The sequence below is a fragment of the Cervus canadensis genome, chromosome X (assembly GCF_019320065.1).
Source record: "Cervus canadensis isolate Bull #8, Minnesota chromosome X, ASM1932006v1, whole genome shotgun sequence".
In the NCBI taxonomy this organism is placed as follows: Eukaryota; Metazoa; Chordata; class Mammalia; order Artiodactyla; family Cervidae; genus Cervus; species Cervus canadensis.
Window position 1 is genome coordinate 134963481 of NC_057419.1, and position 25134 is coordinate 134988614.

Genomic DNA, 25134 nt, shown 5'->3' on the forward strand with positions numbered 1-25134 from the left:
ATATGTGTGTGTGTATGTGTGTGTGTGTATGTGTATATATGTATAACTATGTGTAGTCATATGTATCTGTCTTAGTCGCTCAGTTATATCCGACTCTTTGTGACCCCATGGACTCTAGCCTACCAGGCTCCTCTGTCCATGGGATTCTCCAGCTAGAATACTGGAGTGGGTTGCCAGTTCCTTCCCCAGGGGATCGTCCTGACCCAGAGGTCAAACCCAGGTCTCCCACATTGCAGGCAGATTATTTACCATCTGAGCCACCAGGGAAGTGTATAACCATGTATAACCAGGTATATGTTATAATCATTCCCATTTCACAGGTGGAGGAACTGAGTCTTATAGAAGTAAAATCACTAGATCAATGTCATACAAAGTCATTGGGGTGAATTATTTTCCTTCTTTGAGCCTCAGTTTCCCTCTTCTGTGGAGTGAGTGCATCAGTTTAAATTATTTTCAGCAACAGGACTCACATCTCAAAAGCAGACACAGAAACTCAACATATAAAACAGCAGAGTTGCATTGTTTCAAGCTTGCGTGTAGTTTGTTGCTCCATACCCTGGGTTTCTGCCCTACTTTCTGCCCTGTGGTTACAAACCACTCAAGAGGATGGATTTTAAAACTCTAGAACTCATATGCTCACCTGTCCCCCTTGTGACCAAGAGCTGGCATTACAGGTCTATTGGTCATTGTTAGGGAATTCTGTGGCTCTGGACTACATACTACAGAGACATCAGTACATGTGGGATGAAGTCATGACCTCTTGCACTTCAGTGAACTGACCATGATGAAAGTTCCTCACTTTACAGATGTAAACATCTGGATGGTTAAGTCCTAACACCATATTTTGAAAAAGTTTGTTGTTCAATGAGTGGTTGATTTAAAAAAGAATTAACAGTGGTGCTTTGTTATCTTGTTAGGAAAACCTTTCTCTACATCCTCTAGTAAAAGTCAGATTTACCACCTCTTTATGTGCTTCCCGTATCCTCTTCCTACCCCTCATTATAGTCTTTGTTACACTGGGTGGTCATCTATCATCTGATTACATCTTTCTCTCCCCTGCTAGATGGAATCACAGCTACCTTTCTGTCCTTGGCACCTCACACAGGGTCTGGCCTGTGCTCATCTAATATACATTGAGTGAAAAACAGACTCTCCTTTTGGGGAAAGGGTGGCTGTAAGAAACGGAAGAAAATCGTTTGGCAGGGGAGTCTGCTGCCTTCTGCTCATCTGGTGTTCAGTTGAATGTTTTGTCTCTGGGAGCTTGCTCTATACATGACATAGGCTTGAAATTCCTTAAAGCCTATTAACACTCCATAAACAAGGGCAAATACATGTGATCAGTGATCACATATGATCATACTGCTATGTGACAATTACCAAGCAAAATTCTGGTTTTGGTCTTCCAGCTCCAGGTCTGCTAATGGAAATGAAATATAGTCAGGGAAATACAGGCAAATACAGTCGACAGCCTGCAAGGGAGAAGATTGATATTTGTTGTGATGTGCTCCAGGGAGTAGGACAGGGCAGCAATCTCATTCCTGTCAGTGCAGAGGCCTTTTGTAGCTGGGAATGGAAAATACTGCAAGTGCCAAGTCATTTCAAGTCTGAGGGTTTTGACTTGTTTGACAGAATGAAAACTTGGGGGAGGGTGTATTCCCTCTCCTCAACTACTGTAGTACATAGTGCAGAAAGAACAGTCTCTGCATGCTATTGACCTGGCTTGGAAAACCAGTTCTGTATATTTCTAGTCATTTGACATTGACAAGTTACTCAATTTCTTGTAGTCTTAGCTTCCTCTTCTGTAAAAGAGGGATAATGGTATATACTTGAATACATTTGTGTTAAGGATTTTAGGTGGTTATATAAAGGTCCTGACACAGAGCAAATTCTCAATATCTAGTAGCTTAAAAATTAGCCAAGTTTTATTTATGCCAGAAATTATTATTACATCTCATCCTACTGATGTGTCTTGTCCTTTAAGCACCTCATGTAGGGAGGGGAGTGATAAGGCACCTCCGAGGGCAGGTAGGGTAGTCAGTCTCCCTGCCTTTAAGTATCTCAGTATTTCTGTCATCTGTCTGCAAGTGGAAGCATGTGTATTTTCATATTTAAGCCATTCAATTATTCTTTACTCCTGGAAAGAAAAAAAAAACCTCAACTGATAATTGCACAGTTTACCTTAGAAGATTAATCTTTTTCTTTCATTCATTCACTAATTCTTTTTTGTGTGATTTTAAAAATATATTTCTTTGTTTGCTTTGGGTCTCAGCTGCGACATGTGGGAACCTCATTGTGGGGCATGGATTTTCCAGAGTGAGCGGGCTCAGTTGTTACCACATGCTGGCTTAGTTGTTCCATGACATGTGGGGTCTTAGTTCCCTGACCAGGGATTGAACCCTCATCCCCTGCCTTGCATGGTGAATTCTTAACCACTGGACCACCAGAGAAGACCCTCACTTACAATTCTTTAACATATATTTAACAAGTGCCTTCTAGGAGTGAGGTGCTTTCATAGGTGCTAGTGATACAAAACAGACAGAAATCCTCCTTTTCAGAAAGTTTAAAATCTTTCTGAGGGAGACAGACAATAAAAGAGTGAAGTAAACTATGTCATTGTATGTTAGATAATGCTAAGTACCGGGAAGATAAATACAGCAGGAGAAGGTGATAAGAAGTATTAAAAGGATCCTAAGTGACAGAGTTTTAGTTTGAGAGAGAAACCAGGGAAAGATCACTGAGAAGGTGACCTTGTGTAAAGAACTGAAGAAACAAAAAATCTGGGAAAGAGCACTCTAGGCAGAGGGTACAGGACAAGTGCCCAGGCTCTTGAGCATGGGAATGGCTGATGTGGACACAAGGTGGCAAAGGGGCCAGAGTGGCAGGAGTTGAGCGACCCAGAAGAACAGTCATAGGAAATGAGGCCAGAAAGGTAAATAGGTAATGGAGGGCAGATAGCGAGGGTCTTGTGTTTTGCCTTCTATTCAATATGAGTTGGAGACTGATGGAGAATTTAGAAGGATCTCTCTGGTTACTCTGCTTGGATTAGACTTCTGTGAGGGGGCAGAAATCAGGGCAGGATATCAACTTGGGAAGTTATTGCCCATTTTACCCACTATGGGCTTCCCTTGTAGCTCAGTCAGTAAAGAATCAGCCTGCAGTGCAGAGCTGGGTTCGATCCCTGAGTTGGAAAAATCCCCTGGAGAAGGAAATGGCAACCGACTCCAGTATCCTTGCCTGGAAAATCTCATGGATAAAGGAGCCTGGTGGGCTGTAGTCCATGGGGACGCAAAGAGTCAGGCACGACTGAGCAACTAACACTTATTTACTTATAAAGAAAAGAAAGTGGTATAAAGAGAAAGGTTTTCTTGGAGCAGGCCACTGGCTTGTCAGTCAATCTGAAACAACCACTGATGTAGCTGGGGAGCATGAAAAAGGAGTGTAGAAACATATCCAACTCCCAGTTTTTCTATGGTTTTTCCTGGCCATGGTGTGTGGAGAGGTCTCCTTGACCTCTCTCAGGTTCATTCATTGCCTCTGCTCAGCTGTCACAGTCACTGTGACAACAGCCTCATCTTGGGTCTGATTCTGGCTGTGGATAAAGGCCCAAACTCCTGGTGAAATGCCAAGCTGCAAATGCCTCTTCCTTGATATGTGTCTTTTTCATCATGTTTTTCCCCCCTCAGGTTTAATCTTGGATCTTTGCCAGGCACTCATCACCAGTTTCCTTAGTATAAGCTACTGGGTATCTGAGAGATCGGAGAAGGTAGTTACATATGTCATTTCCTTTGGATGAGGAAATCATGGGTGACATGCTCTCCAAGGTTCAAGGCTTTAGTAATGTCGCTTGTCTTAAATTACATTTACTTTGAATGTGAGCATGGGGCTATTTCTAACTTTCCTGTCATCCGAAAAGTGGTCCAGGTTCTGATGGCAGGTTGTCACATCCTGCCTGTTGCTAATTGAACCCAGAGGCAGAGAACACATTTGGCAAATTTAGCAAATAAGTAAATAGGCTCCAAGAAGGATGAAAGAGGGATATGTTTTTAGCCATCAGGTGGCCATAATGAGGGAAATGCTAAGGCTGAATGATGTGATTGTGGCAGAGCTAATCTGTTGATTTCCACCACTTTAATGTTGCCCTGCTTGCCTCCTGGCACAGCATTGAGTACAAAGACGACTGACAAGAATCAGGCTGTTTCACCACACGATACCATGATGCTAGACTTATCATCTGCCTCCAGCTTTTCTGACACAACATCACTAATATGCTTAGCTCTCTTCAGGTTATTTTCACATGTATCTTATTTCATTATTATAGGATGGGCAAGGCAGGGATTATTAGACCCATTTTCAGATGAGGAAATTGAGATCCAGAAGAGGGGAAGGCTCTTGTCTATAGCCAAAGCACAGACCCATATCTTGTATCTGTCTTTATTGCTCCTACCTGAATGTGAATCACAGTGCCTGCCACAGAATTATTAATCAGACTTTATTAAGTACTTATTTACACTGGATGCTATGTTAGGCATGAAACCAAAAAAGTACATAGGTTTGTTTTCTCTATATCTTTGTTCTCATATGACAAATAAGAGCACAGAGATAAATAACAGCCTTGTTGTTGTTGTTGTTGTTTAGTTATTAAATCATGTCTGACTCTTTGTGACCCTATGGACTGTAGCCTGCTAGACTCCTATGTCCATGGGATTTCCCAGGAAAGAATACTGGAATGGGTTGCCATTTCCTTCTCCAAATATCAAATTTGGTGACATAAAATTTGGGTTGAAGTATGGACTTCCCAGGTTGCTCAGTGGTAAAGAATCCGCCTGCCAATGCAGGAGATGTGGATTTGATCCCTGGGTTGGGAAGATCTGCTGAAAGAGGGAATGGCAACCCACCAGTACTTTTGGCTGGAGAATTCCACGGACAGAGGAGCCTGGTGGGCTACAGTCCATAGGGTTGCAAAGAGTCGGGCATGACTAAAGTGACTCAGCATGCATGCATGAGAGGGTTTCTGGGACACATAGCTTTCAGTGCTAAAAGAAAAAGACCTTGGAAAACCAGGACAGGTTTGTCACCCTGGACAGCCAAGCTTTCCTGGGGGCAGAATGTGGAAATATAAGGATGTCATGGAAGGAAGACTGGACTTGAAGTTAAAATCTAGGTTAAAATCCTGACTCTGTCATGTACCAGCTGTGTAATCTGGGAAATGTCATTGCTTCTGCCAAGGTCATAGCTTACTTGTGTGGAAAATGGTGCTATTAATAGTACCCATCTCCCAGAGTAGTTGAGCATTAAATGAAATAATCCACATAAGTAAAAATGCTAAGCTGTGACCAGCTCTGCAAATGTGAGGTTTTGTTTGATGGTAGCTCCAAAGAAAACTCAGGAAAACAATGAGAGCAAGTTTTATCCTTGTTTTCATACATCAGCTCTATATGTGAAAATGGAGTTTCAATGAACCTTGAGTGATTTGAAGAGCCAAATCATTCAGCCAAATTGTCAAATCAAAACAAATTAGAGACTATACTACATGTCTGCTTCTTTCATGGATCTGGAGAGTAGAATACTAGCAATTATATGTGATACTTATCTTCTGTGCTAAACCAAGTATGAGAAAGCATCCTTTTCCCACTTCCTCCTGTTCACCAATTTTCTCAGAATCTGTGGTCAGACACCATATGAATATTGACCACACAATGTCAAAAATGGAAAGTAAAATATTCATGTTAATTGGAGGTTTACTTTCCTAAATGTCCCTACTTCTTCAAATCCTCAAACAATGGTTTTGGGGGAGTTACCCATTTATTTTTAAAGTGCATCCCCATCATTGGAATTGGAATTGGGATAGCTAAAAAAAAGAGAATTTAACTTCTATAAAGATCTTCTCATTTGTTCATTTACTTGTTCAACTAATTTATTGAGAGTCTACCAGGTCCCCATCAATGCTAACAATACAAGTAGCCAGCAAGGCTGAGCAGTTCTAGGACCCCTCACCAGCTTTCCTTCTAATGAAAGGAAGCATATGTTAAACATCTTTGAAAAATAAATACATGACCATTATACATGTTGAATAATGCTATGAAAGAAAAGGACAGGGAGCTTTGACAAAGAATAATGAGCATTGTAATTTAGATTGAAGTTCTTGGCAGTGAAACTTATACTTCAAGGTCTCATCTGACTTTCAAATAGAAATGAAGTGCATGGTTAATATAGATTTTTTTTTTACCTAAATTCCCAATCAGAAACTCAGCATGGGAACTTTGATATTGAGCTTTCAGCTTATCCTTCACTGCTCATTGTTCACTCAGTAGGTACTATGCATTAGACATTGTCTAGGTTCCTGGATAAGGTGTAGGCAGCAAGATAGAGTTTCTGCCTTTGTAGAGCTTATAGTCAAATGGTGGGGGAGAAAATAAATATATGTCAGATGGTGAGATATACTAACAAAAATAAAACAGAGTAAAGGGAAACGAGAAAGATGAAGGGGAGTGAGTCACTCTTTCAAATTAGGTGGTCAGGAAAGACCTTTCTAATTAGGTGATATCCGAGTACAGACCTGAGTAAAGCAATGGAGTTGGATTTGGTGGTTTCTAGTGGAAGATCATTTCTAGATTCAGTGGCCAGAGTGTGCTTGTGTGTTTGAGGAATGTGAGGAGGCCAGTATGGCTGGAGCAGCATGAGAGAGGAGGAGAATGGCAGATGATGTCAGAAAAAATAGTGAGATTGATGGCGGGGTGGATAGATTGGGTCGATGCAATCATGGAAACTTTGTAGTCCGTTGTTAGACTTTTGGTTTTTATTTATCTGCTTGAAAGAAATGATGGTTATCCTTTAAGAAAATACTATCTCTCAAACTTGGCAGGACCATTCTTCTGTCCATATGAAAGGGTATGTGCACTGCCTAGGAAGCTAGAATGATGCTTGGCAGCACTAAGTTAGTCATCCATGTTTTAGAAGTTGTCAGAAGATAGGCTGCTAGCTTTTCTTAGAAATGGAAATTTCAATTTGGTACATGAAAAAGAATACAAAGACCATAGGATGGGAAGAATTCCAAGTGTGGACAGTGTCGTTGTATATGAGTAAAACACACTTGGGGCGCAGGATGACATTCTTAGAAGAGATTTTTTTTTAAATCAGGTAGCATTTTTCAGATAGGAGTTTGAAGTTTCTTCACTTCTGGAAGGAGCAGATGGCATGGAGAAGGCAGGTATAATCTTAAAGAGATTAAAGGACATGGACAGAGCAGTGGAGCTCCTTTTAGCTCTTCCAACCAGTGGCTCCTGACTGAAATGTTCTGCTCCTTCCCACCTGTCCAGACATGGCCACTTTGCGTTTACCTCTCTCTTCCCTTTGAATCTGCTGAATTCGAGAGGGAAGACATATAGATGTTCAGAAGTGGCAGCATACAAAACAGTGGTGTTTAAGTTTTTTAAGAGTAAAAGATCCCATGGGACTTCCCTAGTGGCCCAGTTGTTAAGAATCCATCTTACAATTCAGAGGATTGGAGTTTGATCCCTGGTGGGGGAACTAAGATCCCACATGCCTCGGAGCAAGTAAGCCCTGAGTGTGGCAACTACTGAGCCTGCATGCTCCAGGTTCTGAGTACCACAGCTAGAGAGTATGTGCACTGCAGTGAAAGATGCCGTATGATGCCAGGAAGATCTAAGATCTTCTAAGATCTAAGAATCAAGCATGTGTGCCACACAACTAAGGCCCAAAGCAGTCAAGGAAAGAAAAGAGCAAAAGATCCCATGATAATATGATAAAAGCTATGAAATACCTTTTCAAAAAGTTATATGGACACATGAATGTGAATTTTTGTCTATTTCCATAGGCTCCTGGGCTCCCTGATGACCATCTGTGGATGCTCTTGGGAAACATGGAGTTCAAGTTAAATAACTGTGCTGAGAGGTCAACCAGGGCTTTTTCTTTAAGAAAGGCAAATGTGGGATGGGATGTGGAGGATTATGAGAGGGAATTCTGGAGAATCATTACTCTGATAGCATTAATTGAGATTATTTTCCCACCTACCCATATTCTCTGCTTCTGTAAAGCACTCTGTTTCTGCCCTTCTTGGTACTGACCATCTGGTTGACACAGGGGTTTCAGAGGGACATCAGGCAGGGACTTCCGAGTATCCTTTGCTTTTTCATTCTTTCATGGGAGAGGGTTCTGGCCACATTGTCTAAAATAGGAGAAAGAGGAGCAGTCAGCGTACATTAAGGAGTCCAAATCTCCTTTCATTTTCTCCTTCCAAAAGAAAGCATGTCCTTTTCAACCAGGTTTAGGCTGGCTGTGAATGCTGATGTCAGTGCGTGGTCTCACAAAGATTTGTCCCATTGGGGATATTTTTCTCTTTTTCTGGAAGCTTCCTTTTTTGTGCCTGATGTTTAAAGCCTCTCAGCAAATATTCAATGGAAAAAAGCTCAGGGCTGAGCCAAAGGCAATTATGAAGTGCTTATAGAGTTGGAGACTGACAAGTGGTAATTATTTGGAGATGCTTGTTTTCCTTTCTTCTTCACCACTCTCCGACCCCACCCCACAACCTGGTGTGGACTGTCTGCTCAGTTTATTTTGACTCATTACCAAAGTTTCCCTTTATCAGTTCTACATTATGTAGAGAAACATCAGTAATGAAGCCATTTATGCTACTTTACCACCACCGAAGTTAGTTAGAAGTCTGATGATTTCATGCCAATGCTGAATGTATTTTCACTATTTCCTTTCTTTCATTAGCTGCTGGGGAAAGGAAGAAACAGATTTGATGGTATTCAGTATGCCCTATACGGTTCCCTGGAAGCAAAGTGAGTTTAATTCATTTCTACAATCTCACCTTTTGTCCTCCTCAGCAAGGCAGGTGTTCATGCTGCTTTAATCCATTCAGAGCAATGACTAATCAAACTATTTTGCAGCAATTCTGTTCTAAGCCCTGACCCCATCACGTCTCTGATCACAAAATCTCCATGTGAACATCCATGCAGGTTTCCAAATGGGATGCTGGAAGGAAACAAAGAAGAAGGAAGTAGATCCTGTGGGTCAACATGATTTCCAATGTGCTTATTGAGCATTTGATTAAATCCATAAAATGAAACACCATTTGGGAGAGAGTTGTTCTTCCTGTCAGACCTCTAGGCTTCCAAGGATCAGTTAGAGACAAGGGGACAAGGTTATAGTATCTTGCTCAGGGCACTTTCTATTTTATTTGGAATGAGAATGCTATCTTCAGATTGGGCCTCAGAAGAACAAACATGACAGAAAAAGCTATAGTTTCCCCTAACAGCTTTGCAGGAGATAGTAGCATGGTCTTTAGGGTTGTAAATGGGGCATGGGTAGGGATTTGTTGTTTAGTTGCTAAGTCGTGCCGGACTCTTTCTGACCTCATAGGCTGTAGCCTGCCAGGCTCCTCTGTCCATGAGATTTCCCAGGCAAGAATACTGGAGTGGGTAGCCATTTCCTTCTCTAGGGGATCTTACCAACCCAGGGATTGAACTCGCGTTGCCTCAACTGGCAGGTGGATCCACCACTGAGCCACCAGGGAAACCCCTGAGTAGGGGTAGAGGTTTCTAATTTTCGCCCTATGTTCTGCCATTTGGAACATGCTAAAAAATGTTTCACTTCATTCTTGGTTTCAAATTTTACTAATTGATGGCTAACATAGATTTGGAGTGGACTTTAAAGGCATTGAGGGATTCTTGATGGAAGTTTATATAGTTGGGAACTTGGAGAAGAAAAATTATTCCTCGCCTGACTGTAACCTCTGTGAGAGTGAGAACTGTGTTCATTTATATTCACTATTGTATCTCCAGGGCCTAGTACAGTGCTTGGCCCATGATACCTTTCTGTTATATATTCGTTGAATGGATGAATGAATGACTTATTGCCCTAGCAGCAACTTGACTTTATCTTCTTTCCTGCAGAGCCAAACAGGCATTTAGGGAAGAAAGGTACTGTAGATTAACCCAGCTAGGTAACAGGCTTGTGAAAGAAGGCCAGAAGAAGTAGCCTCTACCACCTTTCATGTCCTGTAAACTTTCTAAAGTCTTTTCCCAATAGGTTTATACTGATCTTATCTCCACTAGAGAGTTAGAATCAGTGAAAACAAGACTTCGGTTGTTTTTTTTCCCCCTTCAATAAATTTCATAGTTCTTTCAAACTGTTTGAGACATATTCTTTTGTTACATCAAAGTCTTACTGGTTTTAAGAAAGATACTTTAAGAAGTTGGATTCTTATTCCTGAACTTAGAAATCCTTAAAGATCCTATGAAAAAGCTTACTATACATTGTCCCAGTCTTCCAAAAGCATTCAATAGCTTCCAGGGTACTTAATTTATAGTCAGATACAAAAAATATTTATGTATCTGAAGTCCAGACTATGGAAAAGATCAAATAAACAGATTTCTTTGCCATTTTGTGCCCACTACTTTGATGCGAAAGAGTAAGCAAACCAACATAAAAAATAAACATTTTTTTTTAAAGCAGTGTACAAGGGCTGGTTAGGACTTGGTCCATAATCAGCCCAAGTTTCTAAAACCAGTTATATCTCTAGTACTGGATAATGAGAAATCATATTTTCCATGGGGACATTAAAGCTATAAACAAGGTTCAATCACTAAAGAAAAAATGGTAATTCTCACTAGAGTATATTTTCTGTTTTTCATGTTTTTATGTCCTGATTATTTGAAAGATGGCAATTTATGTAAAGTAGAGAGGGCTGACAACTTTTAGTTGCTCAGAGTGATGAATTAAGAAATATGCCATTTCTCTAATCAAACTGAATAAATGAAAGTTGATTGTTGAGATATTTCTGTAATGGTTTTATATTTTGATTTATTTAATAATCAAGGTTTTTTCTCCCCTCAGAGATAATTTGCCTGTAAGAATTTTGATTATGGATCCTAGATCCAAGCAATCAGACATTCTGTAAGCTAATATAACAACAGAAAATAGTATAATTTCCCATACAAGTATTCATTTTCATAATAATAAATATCTAATGTGTGTTTGGCTATTTCAATATAGGGTGACATAGATAGTCCTACACCATGCACTTTAAAATAAAAAATAGAGACAACTAAGTACCATACTTTCAAGATTCTCTTTTTTCTTTCAAAAATTAAATGCTGAGATATATCCATCTTCTATTTTGTGGAAGAGAAATCATATTTAAGATTTCAGCATTTGGTTTCATTGGTAGAACACTCCTGTTCTTGGACCAGAATCAGAATAATAAGCATTCTGGCATATTTGCTTCTCAGAAAAAGGGGAAAATCTCACTTTTTATCTTCTAGCAAAATCCATTCTTAAGAAAGACCCAAGTACCTGTTTATACTAAAGTGAAAATGACTGAACACCACTTAAAATATCATCTTTCTCTCCCAAAGGAAGTTTTAGTTTCACAAGGATTAAATCTTTAGGTGAAAGAGTGGAATCCTCCAGATTATTGATTTATGTACTTGTCTGTTTTTTTCTTTCTTAAAATTAATATTGTAACTTTGTTCCAAAAGGGAGATTTTAAGGCCATGCCTCAGATGATAAAAAAAAAAAAGTTAAAAGTAAATAATTGAGAAAACAGATTTTCTCACTTTCTTTGACTTTCAAACAATTTGATTATGATGTATTGTCACAAATCCAGCAAAATCAAAATTAAAACCACCAAATTAGTAAGTAGTATTTGTTAAATGTTTATTGTGCATGTATGAACAGTTCACAAACTGGGAGATTTTAAATTCAAAAACTGATACAAAGGTCAGGGGCGCAATGTTATAGGATGGGCTTATAAAGTGTAAATGACCAAGTTGTTTCAACTTTCATGATTATCAGAGGTATTTATGAGAAATAGCCCAAGTTAAGTTTCACCTATGTGACTTAAGTGGTTTTGTCTGTTCAGGGAATTTTCAAATTCAATCTCCATTTTCTATTTAATTTTAATAGTGTCTAATTATGGATCTTTTAAAGTTTACCCTACTTAGAATTGAGCTTTTAGTATGTGTAGATTAAGGCTTTTCATATAATTTTGCAAAGTTTGAGCTGTTACTTCTTCAAATATTTTTTCTGCCCCTATTTCTTTCTCTTCTCCTAGAACTCTTATTAGGTATATTTTTATATACATAATTATGTCCATAGATCTTGAGGCTCTGTTCACTTTTCTTTTTTTCTTTCTCTGTTCCTCAGATTGGATAATCTCAACTGACCTATTAGGTTGCTGGTTCTTTCTGCCTTCTCAGAAAGTCCTTTTAGTGAATGCCTCATTTTAATTATGATACTTTTAAATTCCAGAATTTCTATTTGGTTATCTTAATTTCTAACTCTTTATTGATGTTCTCTCTTTGATAAGACATCATTCTCATACTTTGCTTTAGTCTTCTAGATTTTTTAAAGTTTATTTAAACATATTTAAATTAGTGGACTTAAAGTCTTTTCTAGTAAAGCTAACAGCTGAGCTTCCTCAGGAATAGTTTTTACCAACAGCTGCTTTTCCTATGAGTAAGTTATAGTTACTTGTTCGTTTGCATGTATTATAAATTTTTATTGAAAACTGTGTCACATTTGGACATCAGATTCCCACTGCCCCAGGGTTTATTTTTGCCATATGTTTTGTTGTGGCCATGTTGTTTTTGTTTGCTTATTTAATTACTCTCTTGGATTAACTCTGTAAAGTCTGTATTTTTTGTCATGTATGGTCACTGAAGTCTCTGCTTGGTTTTCCTAGTGGTCAGCTAATTATTGGACAAAATTTCCTTAAATGATTTGAACCACAAAGTTGTTCACCTTTTGCAGAGGGTCTCTGTGTGATTGTTGGGGCATGCCTTCAGCCCTCCAGCGGTTTAACTCTGCCTTATCTTTTACTGCCTGTTTGCAAATGTAGAACCTCAAGGTCATCTAGAGGTGAGATATTAGAACCTTCTTAAGTCTTTCCTGAGCAAGTGCACAAACCTACCCTTTTGCATGACTTTTTAGATCCTGAGAAATGTGTTTGAGCTTTGCAACCCCCCTGTGTGCATCTCATCCCCTAGTTTCTCCTTGTAAGTTTTTAAGTTATCTTATTTGCTCCAAATTTTATTGGTTTCTTAGGCATATATGATATTAAATGACTGCCAGTGATTGATTTCAAAACTCTAGGGTAAAGGCTGTTCACACTGAGAAATGTCTGATATCATATCAAGACAGGCACAGTGAATTAAGGTTTTAATGGAACCACAAGACTGGTCAAATAATGACAGTGTTGCAAATAGCTTTGGAATGCTCCAAAACAATTTCTGTTGGTTTTCACCATGATTGTGAAGCTCTTGGTTTTTAAGGTTATTTGGGAAATGGAGGTTATGAGCAGGGCAAGCACAATATCACAAAGCTCAATGTTTTTTCCAAGATTCAACAGTTTTTTTAAAATAAATATTGTTCAGATTGTTATAATTCTGTAATTAATTTCCAGAGCTCTGAAAAAGTTGATTTTGCCATTTTTGGCCATTGTTCTTATTGGTTTTATGGAGGACTAACTTTTTAGAGGTCCTTAGATATACAGGTGACACCATGAAATGCTGGGCTGGATGAAGCACAAGCTGCAATCAAGGTTGCTGGGAGAAATATCAATAACCTCAAATATGCAGATGACACCACCCTTATGGCAAAAAGTGAAGAGGATCTAAAAAGCCTCTTGATGAAGGTGAAAGAGGAAAGTGAAAAAGCTGGCTTAAAACTGAACATTCAAAAACTAATATCATGGCATCTGGCTCCATCACTTCATGGCAAATAGATGGGGAAAGAGTGGAAATCGTGACAGATTTTATTTCTTGGGCTCCAAAATCACTGTGGACAGTGACTGCAGCCACGAAATTAAAAGATACCTGCTCCTTGGAAGGAAAGCTATGACAAACCTAGACAGCATATTAAAAAGCAGAGACATTACTTTGCCAACAAAGGTCCGTCTAGTCAAGGCTTTGATTTTTCCAGTAGTCATGTATGGATGTGAGAGTTGGACTATAAAGAAAGCTGAGTGCCGAAGAATTGATGCTTTTAAACTGTGTTGTTGGAGAAGACTCTTGAGAGTCCCTTGGACTGCAAGGAGATCTCTTTGGTGCTGACAGTGCTGTATTAAAACCTTTGTTCCAACCCCATCAATGTCTGTTTCATTCATCTCATTTCTTAATAATCATATAAAGATTCCCCGAAGAATTGGGCACCAAAGAATTGATGCTTTTGAACTGTGGTGTTGGAGAAGACTCTTGAGAGTCCCTTGGACTGCAAGGAGATCCAACCAGTCCATCCTAAAGGAGATCAGTCCTGAATATTCATTGGAAGGACTGATGTTGAAGCTGAAACTCCAATACTTTGGCCACAGGATGCAAAGAGCTGACTCATTTGAAAAGACCCTGATACTGGGAAAGATCGAAGGCAGGAGGAGAAGGGGATGACAGAGGATGAGATGGTTGGGTGGCATCACCGACTCAATGGACATGAGTTTGAGTAAACTCTGGGAGTTGGTGATGGACAGGGAGGCCTGACATGCTGCAGTCCATGGGGTCGCAAAGAGTTGGACTTGACTGAGGAACTGAACTGAACTGAACACAGCACTGAGTAGAGTTCCCTGTGCTATATAGTAGGTCCTTATTATCTATTTTAAATACAGTAATGTGTATATATCAATCACAATCTCTCAATTTAAGTAACTGATTTTTATTGGTGAATTTGGAAGGAGGAATTGAGTCTGTGGAGCCCAGCCCTTACATCTTTCCTTCCTCTTGGGAGGCTAGGATCGTGCTGAGCCCCTGTTCTCCTATACTACTCTGTGGTTTAATGCCAAAGATGCTTGTGACTTGAGTGGAGTAAATTTGTTTTTAGAATTAGAAAGTATACCTGGCTGCAGATATAACCACATTCTCTAATGTCAACTTTATTTGTTAAAAACCATCTTCCTTATTCTTAAACCAAACTTCTCAATCGATAATCTGAGGAATAGAGATGTTGTTTATTGAAATCTCCTCAAAACCCAACAGCCATCATTCTACTTTTATATATGTGAACTAAAGAAACAATCACTTGTGTATGCAAGGGGATATTAAAAAAAATATTTGTGGTAGCTTTACTTATAAGAGTGAAATGAGAAACCACCAAAATAAATACAATGAAGTAGACCTACTTATATCAAAATGTCACAAAATGTGTAGTGAAAACACTATATTCGCATAAGAATGATATGTACTGTGTGAGACCATTTATAAAAATATTTTGAACATGTAAAATGATACCATATTGTGTACAAACACATAGGAAGATGAAAAGTATAAAGACATCTGATTTTGAATGATCATACCAATTTAAAAGCATTGTCACCTCTTGTAGGGTCATGTAGGAATGCAGTGAAATTGGAGAAGCATAGATATGAATTTCAGCTGTCTATGTAAAGCTGGGTTTCTTAAAATGATCTAGAGCAGGGTATTAGAATTTGTTAGATCTGGATGGTGGGATTTTGCTGTCTGTTATATTGTTTTACGTACTTTTCTCTATGCTTTAATAATATAAAAGATATCCCAGAATATTAGCTTAATAAATTGACCTCGATTTCTCACTGAAAATATTTTAAAAATACCTTTGAACCCTGAATTCAGATCATGGGGCTATTGAATGAACTTGATTCCTTTCTCTGTTTTGTGTTGTTTTTAAAGTGAAGCCTGGGGTCCCATATTGAACTCGAGTTGGAAGAGGCGAGTCCCATCTCAAAATGGAGGTAAAACTGCCGCCCGGTCGCCCCCAGCCCGACTCCCCGCCGCCGCCACCGGGGGGAGGAGGGTCACGATCCCAAGGAACCAGAGCAGTTGAGAAAGCTGTTTATCGGTGGTCTGAGCTTTGAAACTACAGATGATAGATTAAGAGAACATTTTGAGAAATGGGGCACACTTACAGATTGTGTGGTGATGAGAGACCCCCAAACAAAATGTTCCAGGGGCTTTGGTTTTGTGACTTACTCTTGTGTTGAAGAAGTGGATGCAGCAATGTGTGCTAGACCACACAAGGTTGATGGGCATGTAGTGGAACCAAAGAGAGCTGTTTCTAGAAAGGATTCTGTAAAGCCTGGTGCCCATCTAACAGTGAAGAAAATTTTTGTTGGTGGTATTAAAGAAGATACAGAAGAATATAATTTGAGAGACTACTTTGAAAAGTATGGCAAGATTGAAACCATAGAAGTTATGGAAGACAGGCAGAGTGGAAAAAAGAGAGGATTTGCTTTTGTAACTTTTGATGATCATGATACAGTTGATAAAATTGTTGTTCAGAAACACCACACTATTAAGGGGCATAATTGTGAAGTGAAAAAGGCCCTTTCTAAACAAGAGATGCAATCTGCTGGATCACAAAGAGGTCGTGGAGGTGGATCTGGCAACTTTATGGGTCGTGGAGGAAACTTTGGAGGTGGTGGAGGTAACTTTGGCCGTGGTGGAAACTTTGGTGGAAGAGGAGGCTATGGTGGTGGAGGTGGTGGCAGCTGAGGGAGTTATGGAGGAGGTGATGGTGGATACAATGGATTTGGAGGTGATGGTGGCAACTATGGCAGTGGTCCTGGTTATAGTAGTAGAGGAGGTTACGGTGGTGGTGGACCAGGATCTGGAAACCAAGGTGGTGGATATGGTGGCGGTGGTGGAGGATATGATGGTTACAATGAAGGAGGAAATTTTGGAGGTGGTAACTACGGTGGTGGTGGAAACTATAATGATTTTGGAAATTATAGTGGACGACAGCAATCAAATTATGGACCCATGAAAGGGGGTAGTTTTGGTGGAAGAAGCTCGGGCAGTCCCTATGGTGGTGGCTATGGATCTGGTGGTGGAAGTGGTGGATATGGTAGCAGAAGGTTCTAAAAACTCAGAAGAAAAGGGCTACAGTTCTTAGCAGGAGAGAGAGCGAGGAGTTGTCAGGAAAGCTGCAGGTTACTTTGAGACAGTCGTCCCAAATGCGTTAGAGGAACTGTAAAAATCTGCCACAGAAGGAACGATGATCCATAGTCAGAAAAGTTACTGCAGCTTAAACAGGAAACCCTTCTTGTTCAGGACTGTCATAGCCACAGTTTGCAAAAAGTGCAGCTATTGATTAATGCAATGTAGTGTCAATTAGATGTACATTCCTGAGGTCTTTTATCTGTTGTAGCTTTGTCTTTTTCTTTTCATTACATCAGGTATATTGCCCTGTAAATTGTGGTAGTGGTACCAGGAATAAAAAATTAAGGAATTAAAAAAAATAAGTAAAGCCTGAAGCATATCCCTTCTATTTTTCTTAGGGCTGAATTTCCTCATTTATAAATCAAAAGAGGTTGGGCTAAATGACCCCTAAGTATAGTTCTTGCTCTGATGTTCTGTGAGATTGGAATGTTTTCCACAAGGCCGATATCCAAATAAAGGGAAAAGTCATATAGCAGCAGTCTAAAGGTCTCTGAATTTAAGGGAAACCTATAATGTCCTCCCACTCCACCTTCAGCTTTTCAGTTGTTCTACTCTTTTTTATTCCTCACCCTCCGTGTGATCAGTGCCTTAGCTGGTATAGCACAGGTGGGTAATGGTAGACAGGTGCCATGTGTTTGCCTATGCAGCTATGACCTTCCACACATACACAGTGGGTGCAGCCATCCTCAAGAAGTGCACGGCTGGCAGTCTTTCTGTGGATGAAGGATAGGGGAGGGGGGCGTGCTCATGTTCAACACAGAGAGCCTCAGTGCTCATAGCCTCCTCTGCTGCTTCCTGAGTGGCTGTCTTGTTCTGACTAGTCCCTGTTCTTTAGCTATTTCATTTTGATTGGTTTGAAGCTTTGGCCCTGGTCTTCCTATAAAAGGCGGATCCTGCTCCCACCCATGCACTTCAGCCCAGTTTGATGCTGTAAAAACTGACCCTTGCCAGGCTCACTGGCTGATGTCTCGCCTTTAGCCTGTTGTCTCTGGATCCGTGGGACGCTATGGACAGTCACGGACCCTGCCCTTGCCTCCCTTGGGACACTACTGTTCTTGTGACCTCTCTTGCCTTTGCTACACTGGCCTGGCCCCACCTGCCCTGATCCGTTGCTTCGTAGGTGGCTGCCTGGAAAGGCAATTTGAATATCATTTGGTTCCAGCCTCCAAGGCTGAAAGGAAACTGCCTGCCTGCCTTTGATAAAACAAGGCATCGTAGCAATCAGCTTAGACCAGAAACTCTTCTAAACAAGTGAACATCTTTTCGATAATAAGCCATTTTTATAAACTAGTAGACACCTAAAGTGACTTTAATCTTTTAAAAATATAAAAGTAATGTTTATTATGTAAAATATAGAATACAGACAAGCAAAAAGAAGATAATAAAGTACTTGCAATTAAAACAATGTGAATACTTACATGTTGGTGCTTATCCTTTTGACTGTCTCTCTTCACATATATATGAGAGCTATTATGTGTGTATATGTACATATGTGTGTGTGCATGCTCAGTCACTTGTCATGTGAAGGAAAGTTACAAGGCTCAAAATAGTCTGGAGTTAAAGCTCCTCTCCAGGTTCTCCCCACCATTCTATGCAAAACAAAGAACTCTCTCATCCAAAGAAAAAAATGTACATTAAGTTTGATCATGCCCAGCTCCCAGGCGGTCCAGCCTCTGGCCGATCTCCAGAATTCCTTGCCCCAGCCATTTAAGAGATAACTACACCGAACAACCTTGGAGAAGAACAGGCCCCTTTAAGACAGTAGATTTCCACATATATGCCTATATATACTTACTCTTTTCTTGGGTTAGTGCAGCAGCTCACTAATCTGACTGCTGCCCTTTCTCACCTCATTAAAGATGATCTGTTCCTGTAAAGTGCTGGTCTCGTTCTTTATCTGAACCTCTCCTCTAACTCCCTTACCCTATATCGTGTCTGGCTCTTTGGGACCCTATGGACTGGAGCCCACCAGGCTACTCTGTCTGTGGGATTCTCCAGGCAAGGATTCTGGAGTGGGTTTCTTTGCCCTCCTCCACGGTATCTTACCAACCCAGGGATCGAACCTGTATCTCCTATGTTTCCTGTATTGCAGGGGGATTCTTTACATACTGAGTCATCTGGGAAGCCCATATGTACATATATAAGCACATATATATGTATATCCACACATATGTGTATATACACACAATATACACATGCATCTGTAGACACAGAATTGGAACTTTTTTTTATCCAAACATGATTAGATTGTATATGATGTTTTCCCACTTAATGATATCATATCATTTTTAATGGCTTCACAGTGTCTATTGCAGAGTAGGAAATAGCAAACCCCTCCAGTATTCTATTATGGATGTACTAAGATAAAATTTAACCATTCTTTAATTGTTATACATATAAATTGTTGGAAGTTATTTTTGTTATTATAAATAATATATAATTAATCTCTCTGTGGCTAAATCTTTATGTCATTTTCTGAAGATCAGTCTTTAGAAACACTGGGTAAAAGAGAATGCGTATTTTGAAGGCATTTGAAATATATAGGTTGGCTGGCTTTCAAAAAGTTTGCACAAAGATATACTGTAATGAGCATGTAAAAGGAAATCTCTTTCTGGAATTTCTTGTCAAACTGGATATAACCTATCTTAAATCTTAGACAATTTGTTAGAAAAAATATTATTTCATTCTTACTTAATTTGCATTCTTTGATTATCATTAAGATATTTATTTTACCATATCCTTCTTGGCCACTTGTATTTCTCTTTCTATGAATTGCCTTTTTGTGTCCTCTGCCCATGTTTCTATTAGTGTGTTTGTCACATCTTCTAATGACATTATTTTCAAGCAGAGATGTGGAGTGGCTTCAGTGCAGCCTTCCTAGACAATTTTAGTTATAGGTAGGAATAGAATCTTTTGCTCATTTATTATTTCAGCATCACTGTAAGTCAGGACTGAAGCCCTTAGGCGAGATAGACATGTTTGGAACATGAAAGTAAGTCCCAGAGAGGTTCAGTGGCTTACCCAGTACCACTCTGAGGTTCAGTGGCTGATCTGAGATGCAATGCCCAACTTCCCAAGCAGTCTCATGTTAAATGACTAATCTCATGTTACAAAGAGATCCAGAAGGGAAATAGTTAAAATACTTCTTTTAACGCCAATGTATTTAGATTCAAATAAATCCAGAAGCTGCTTTACACAGACTATTTAATAATTGACTGGGTGAGGTAAAGCAAACATTTTATCACTGCATTGTTCTGACCACTTTATTCCTCATCACATAAACCTCTGGTGGCTCTCCATTCTCTCCAGGCACGTTCAGAATCCCCAGCTTGGCATCTAAGACTCTTAGTAATTGCTTCTATACAATTCCATGCTCTTCTCTCTCCCCAAGTCCATTCCACTCAGGTTGGCCCCCTCAGTGATCTCGCATGTGCCATCCTCTGTAGCAATCCCTGTGGGGGCAGCAGAGAACCCCATGAGGGGAGAGAGCCCTAGAGGGCAGAGAATATAGAACTATTCCTGCCATAGAAGTAGAAATGGACAGAAACTCAAACACACATAATGAAACCACAGCAACTTGAATTTGCTGAGCACCTGCTATGTGCCAGGAGCTGTGCTAAGTGTAAATATTTTGTCTTATTCTTTAAAACCACACACATAAACACACACAGTGCAATATGGGTCTGAACATTATTCCCATTTTACAGATGAAGAAAGTCAGGCACATAGAAAAGTTGTGTCACTTGCTCAGGATATATGGCTTCAAATGGGCCAACCCAGAACCCTGGCATGAAGCCAGAACTCCCTGACTCTAGAGCTTGTTTTCAGTAACAACAGCAACATTATATCTCCCAAAGAAATTTTTCTGAAGGAAACGTCAAATTGAAATTGCACTTATTTATTCTGGGGACTTTTCATCAATAAGTACTTACTGAGCTTCACTTATATTCCCAAACAGTGTTAGGCTGTACAGAAATTCATGTTCTAGGGAGGTGCAAGAGGGAGAGGATATATGTATATGTATAACTGAATCATTTGGCTGTACAGCAGAAACTAATACAACATTGTGATACAGCTATACTACAATAAAATAAATAAAAGTAACAACAAAAAATAAATTTATGGTCTGATAGGAGAGATAAGACCAATCCATATGAAGTAGTAGGAAGGCTCTAGTGCAGGGACTTTGTACTTATAGCTTGTATGTCTCCACTCTACTCTCTTATGCCCATTGCTAGGTATTGGTAGACTATCACTTCATTCATAAAGTGAATCTGATTCTATGAAGCCTGGACTCAGATTCAGAATCCTTCTCAGCACATATCTCCAGTCAGTCACTACTAATAAGAAATGGTGTGCAAGATGAGACCTATCTCACTTTCCTTTTCTAGGAGGACGGAGTTCATGGGAGTGTAGAGCTGTGAGAAAGAGTAGATTGACTGGGAGGGAGAAGGTTGCACCTGCAGAGATTATTGTGAGTGAAAGCACAGAAATAAGAAAAAGCCTGGTGTATTCAGACACAGTGAAGCTCTTCATAAATTAATATGGCAGTTATCCATGCAACATGGTTGGGAAAATAAAAAGGAGCCAAATTATGATGGCTATTGAAGACTATGCAGACCCATTTATATGTAATGTTCCTGGCAGTAAATCCTGGTGACTTTCACAGAGAAATAACATGTTAAACAGTGTCTTTAGAAATACCACTCTGGTACAGTGAGTTTGGGTTGGACTGACCTAGAGTCAGGAGCATAGATGTAAGAAATATGGAAGGGAAAAGTGACATAATTTACTAACTGGATAAGGATGAGGAAAAGTCATATGTGTGAGACAAGGGTGACCAGCTATTTTGGTTTAAATCAGTTATGCTTATATAATAGCTGCCTTTTTTCCTTCAAGTATCTTGATTTGGATGATAAATTTTCTGGTCACCATGGTTTTGAGCCTTGAGAACCAGAATAATGGAGTACAAGGACTGAGAGAGACACCTAAGGGAAGGTTATGATGACTTAATACCCTGAGTTTGAGGTGACAGTGATATATGCTCAGTATACTGGACCCAAGAGCCAAAGATAACCCTCCAGTGTGACTCCCCTTATGTAAATCCCAACAGAAACTAAAATCCACATTCTTGGTTTACTTGTCAAACCTCATCCTTGCCTGGTCTCTACTATCAATTGCACATTTTTGGTCTCCTTTTAATGTTCACTTAATCACTTTCATGGAGAGAGAGCAGGTTCTGAAGAGCAGACATGTATAAACCAAGCAGCCAAGCAGCAAATCTAAGATTTCCCTCTACTACAACATCATGCTAATCGCTACTGGGGAGAACAAAAGAAGCAGAATACAAGCTCCTCACTTTTGATCATATAGCATTTTGTTAATAGTTTACAATGCAATCTTATAATCAGTTCAATTGATTTTTACATTTTTGATTTAGAGAATAAAATACAAATTGTGATTTAGAGAATAAATACAAATTGTGAGCATGGCATTTCTGTTATCATCTAAAGCTTGAAAATATTCTGACTTTAGGTAGCTAATACACATTTTGAATCATTGGTCTATAATATTTGAACAACAGTCATGTGTTCTCTGAGGTTCAGTTATAGGTATTATTTGTTGTAGCTTTCTTTTGCATTATCTATAGCTATGTCCTATCTATTGTACCTCTGGATCTTAAAATAATATAAAGAAAATTAGTAGATTTTTTTCTGAGCAAGTTTTGAAGGAAAGAAACATGTAGATACAATATGGTAACTTTCTCTTTAACCCTTCACCATAGTTAGTTAGTTACAGTTTAATCTACCATGAAATTTGCCCTAGTCCTTTAATTCAATTTAGAAGCTATCCTAAATTCTATCTTCATGTTAAATAACATGAAAGGTTGTTGGAACTTCAGTACTGGGGACTTATAACAGTTGAGTTTCAAATCCATTTTAGAGTTTTATAGTTGCCAACTAGAGTACTTCAGCCTAAGGAATCATCACACGGCTTGTTATCAAACATATTCCCTGTAACTCTTCACCTTTCATTTCTCTCCTCGTTATGTGGGAAAGAAGACAGAGCACAGGAGATGGTGGCTCAGAGCACCATCAGGCATTGTTCTTTCCAGGACTAGTCTTTCATGTAGCTCTTGGTTCTTTTTTATTTAGAGGAAAAGTCTATTTAATGTCCCCTTGCCTTTCTGATCAATACAACTTTGTTTCCACATGCAAACCATGATTTGCCAGAGGAAAGACCATGTCCTTATAAATAGCAACTTTTATAACTGGCTTCAACAGGATAGATTTTTTTAAAATAATGCACATTTCTTCTAATTAAACATAATTGCATTATCTGTTTACAAAGGAGGGCTTTAGAAAGCAATCTTTGACAATTGTATAACAAGGAGTATGGGCATGGAGTTCATGGTTAAACAAATCAACCTGGTTTAATAATAATGATAACAAAAATTAACAATAAAATTGCATGAAACATTTATTTCACTTAGAGTCAGTCCTGAGTGAAGAGAATCTTTGTGAGTCAAAAACTGGCTTCCAGGGAGGCATGTTTTCTGCTTGTAAAATGTAGGAAAACTCTCCATGTTTTTTCTTACTCTTCTCATTGGTAGATTTGTTTTTGATATGGATGTTGTAGGGACAGTGTTTGCGTGGTTGGTAATAAAACTAACAAAAACTGTGATATTCATTTTACAGTTGAGAAGATATTAGCCTTGTACATATTTCTGCTAATAAAAAGAGAAGTGATTTGCTTGAAATTTGTTTGAGAACCTCCTGCCCATGACATTTTCTACTATAATACATTTCCTAGCAGACCTTCCCTGCCCTGAAACATTTCTTCAGAAAAAATTATATGGGAGAGGGTAACCCTCAGGGCAGAAAGTGACTTTAGCACTAAGCCACTGGGAGACCTTTATTATGGTTGTCATTGACCCCATCTCAGAAATTCATAGGTTCATTTCATCTCCTTTGCCGTCTAAAGTAGACAAACCTCCCCTAAATGTAGTTTCTTCAGGAATTCCTACTACTGATTTGTTTGCTCAGTATTTTCTGCTCAGCAGGATCCTAAGGAGATAAAGTTGTATCTTGAAAAGTTAGGAGAATTTATTACTATTATTGTCATACCAGGGAAAGGAGATGAATTTATTTAGCAGTGTCTGAAAATAGAATTGCCTCAATGTTGATGCTTGCTGCTGATGCTAAATGATGAATACTAAGCACTTGGCACACACTTTGCACTTCTCTTCATTTATCTATTCTTCATATTCTAGTGCTTAAGGATACACAGAGCCCATTTTCACAGTAGAACACTGTGAGAGCTCTCTGCATTGAGAGCCAGGCAGTAGATGTCATTATTTGTTGAGTGTCCATATCACATGGGGAACTGTACAAAACATAGCATGGAATTGTAGAAAGAGCATAATTGTGTAGAATCTGACCAGAAATCCAGCATTTGAACTTCACCAAAGTTTGGTGACCTTATGCAAATTACTTAACTTTCCTGAGATTCACCGTCCTTAACTCTTAAATGGGAGTAATAATAGCTGTCCTGTAATTACTTAGAGAGTTGATATGAGGTTCCAATGTGTTATTGGTTGGGCTAGAGTTCTGCAAGGGCTTCCTTGGTGGCGCAGTGATAAAAGAACCCACGTACAATGCAGGAGATGCAGGTTTGCTCCCCTGGAGAAGGAAATGACAACCCACTCCAGCATTCTTGCCTGGGAAATCCCATGGACAGAGGAGCTTGGTGGGCTACAGACCATGGGGTCACAAGAGTTAGCGACTAAACCATCACCACCAGAGTTCTGCAAAATGTGGTGTTTCTGCATGCTGAAGGCCAAGGACAGTCCTTACTATAGCTATAGTGGGCAGCATCCTCCTTGCTTCATGAAGTACCTCTCAATACTTCTACCATGGAACTCTTTAGCCCTACATTTATTTTACTGGAGGATTAAACCTTTCATTTACAGAGATCTGCTTCAAATGGTGGTCCCATGCAGAGTGGAAAGTGTGTACATGAACTCTGGAGCCAGACCCATTTAGTTACTGTGTGATCTTGGAAGTGATGCATAAACTCTCTGAGCATCCATTTCTTTAACTGTAAAGTGGAGATGAGTAGTGGTATGTGCTTTAACAGGGTTGCTAGAAGGTTTGAGCTATGATTTTACAGTAGTCATGTATGGATATGAGAGCTGGACCGTAAA

The 25134-nt window shown here is 39.4% G+C and overlaps 1 pseudogene across 1 annotated transcript; it reads left to right on the top strand.

The window, feature by feature from the left end:
• Nucleotides 1-15715: 15715 nt before the first annotated feature.
• LOC122435852 lies at nt 15716-17170 on the top strand (annotated as a pseudogene). The gene has a single exon (XR_006267715.1). The product of XR_006267715.1 is annotated as a heterogeneous nuclear ribonucleoprotein A3-like (transcript).
• The last annotated feature ends 7964 nt before the right edge of the window (nt 17171-25134 follow it).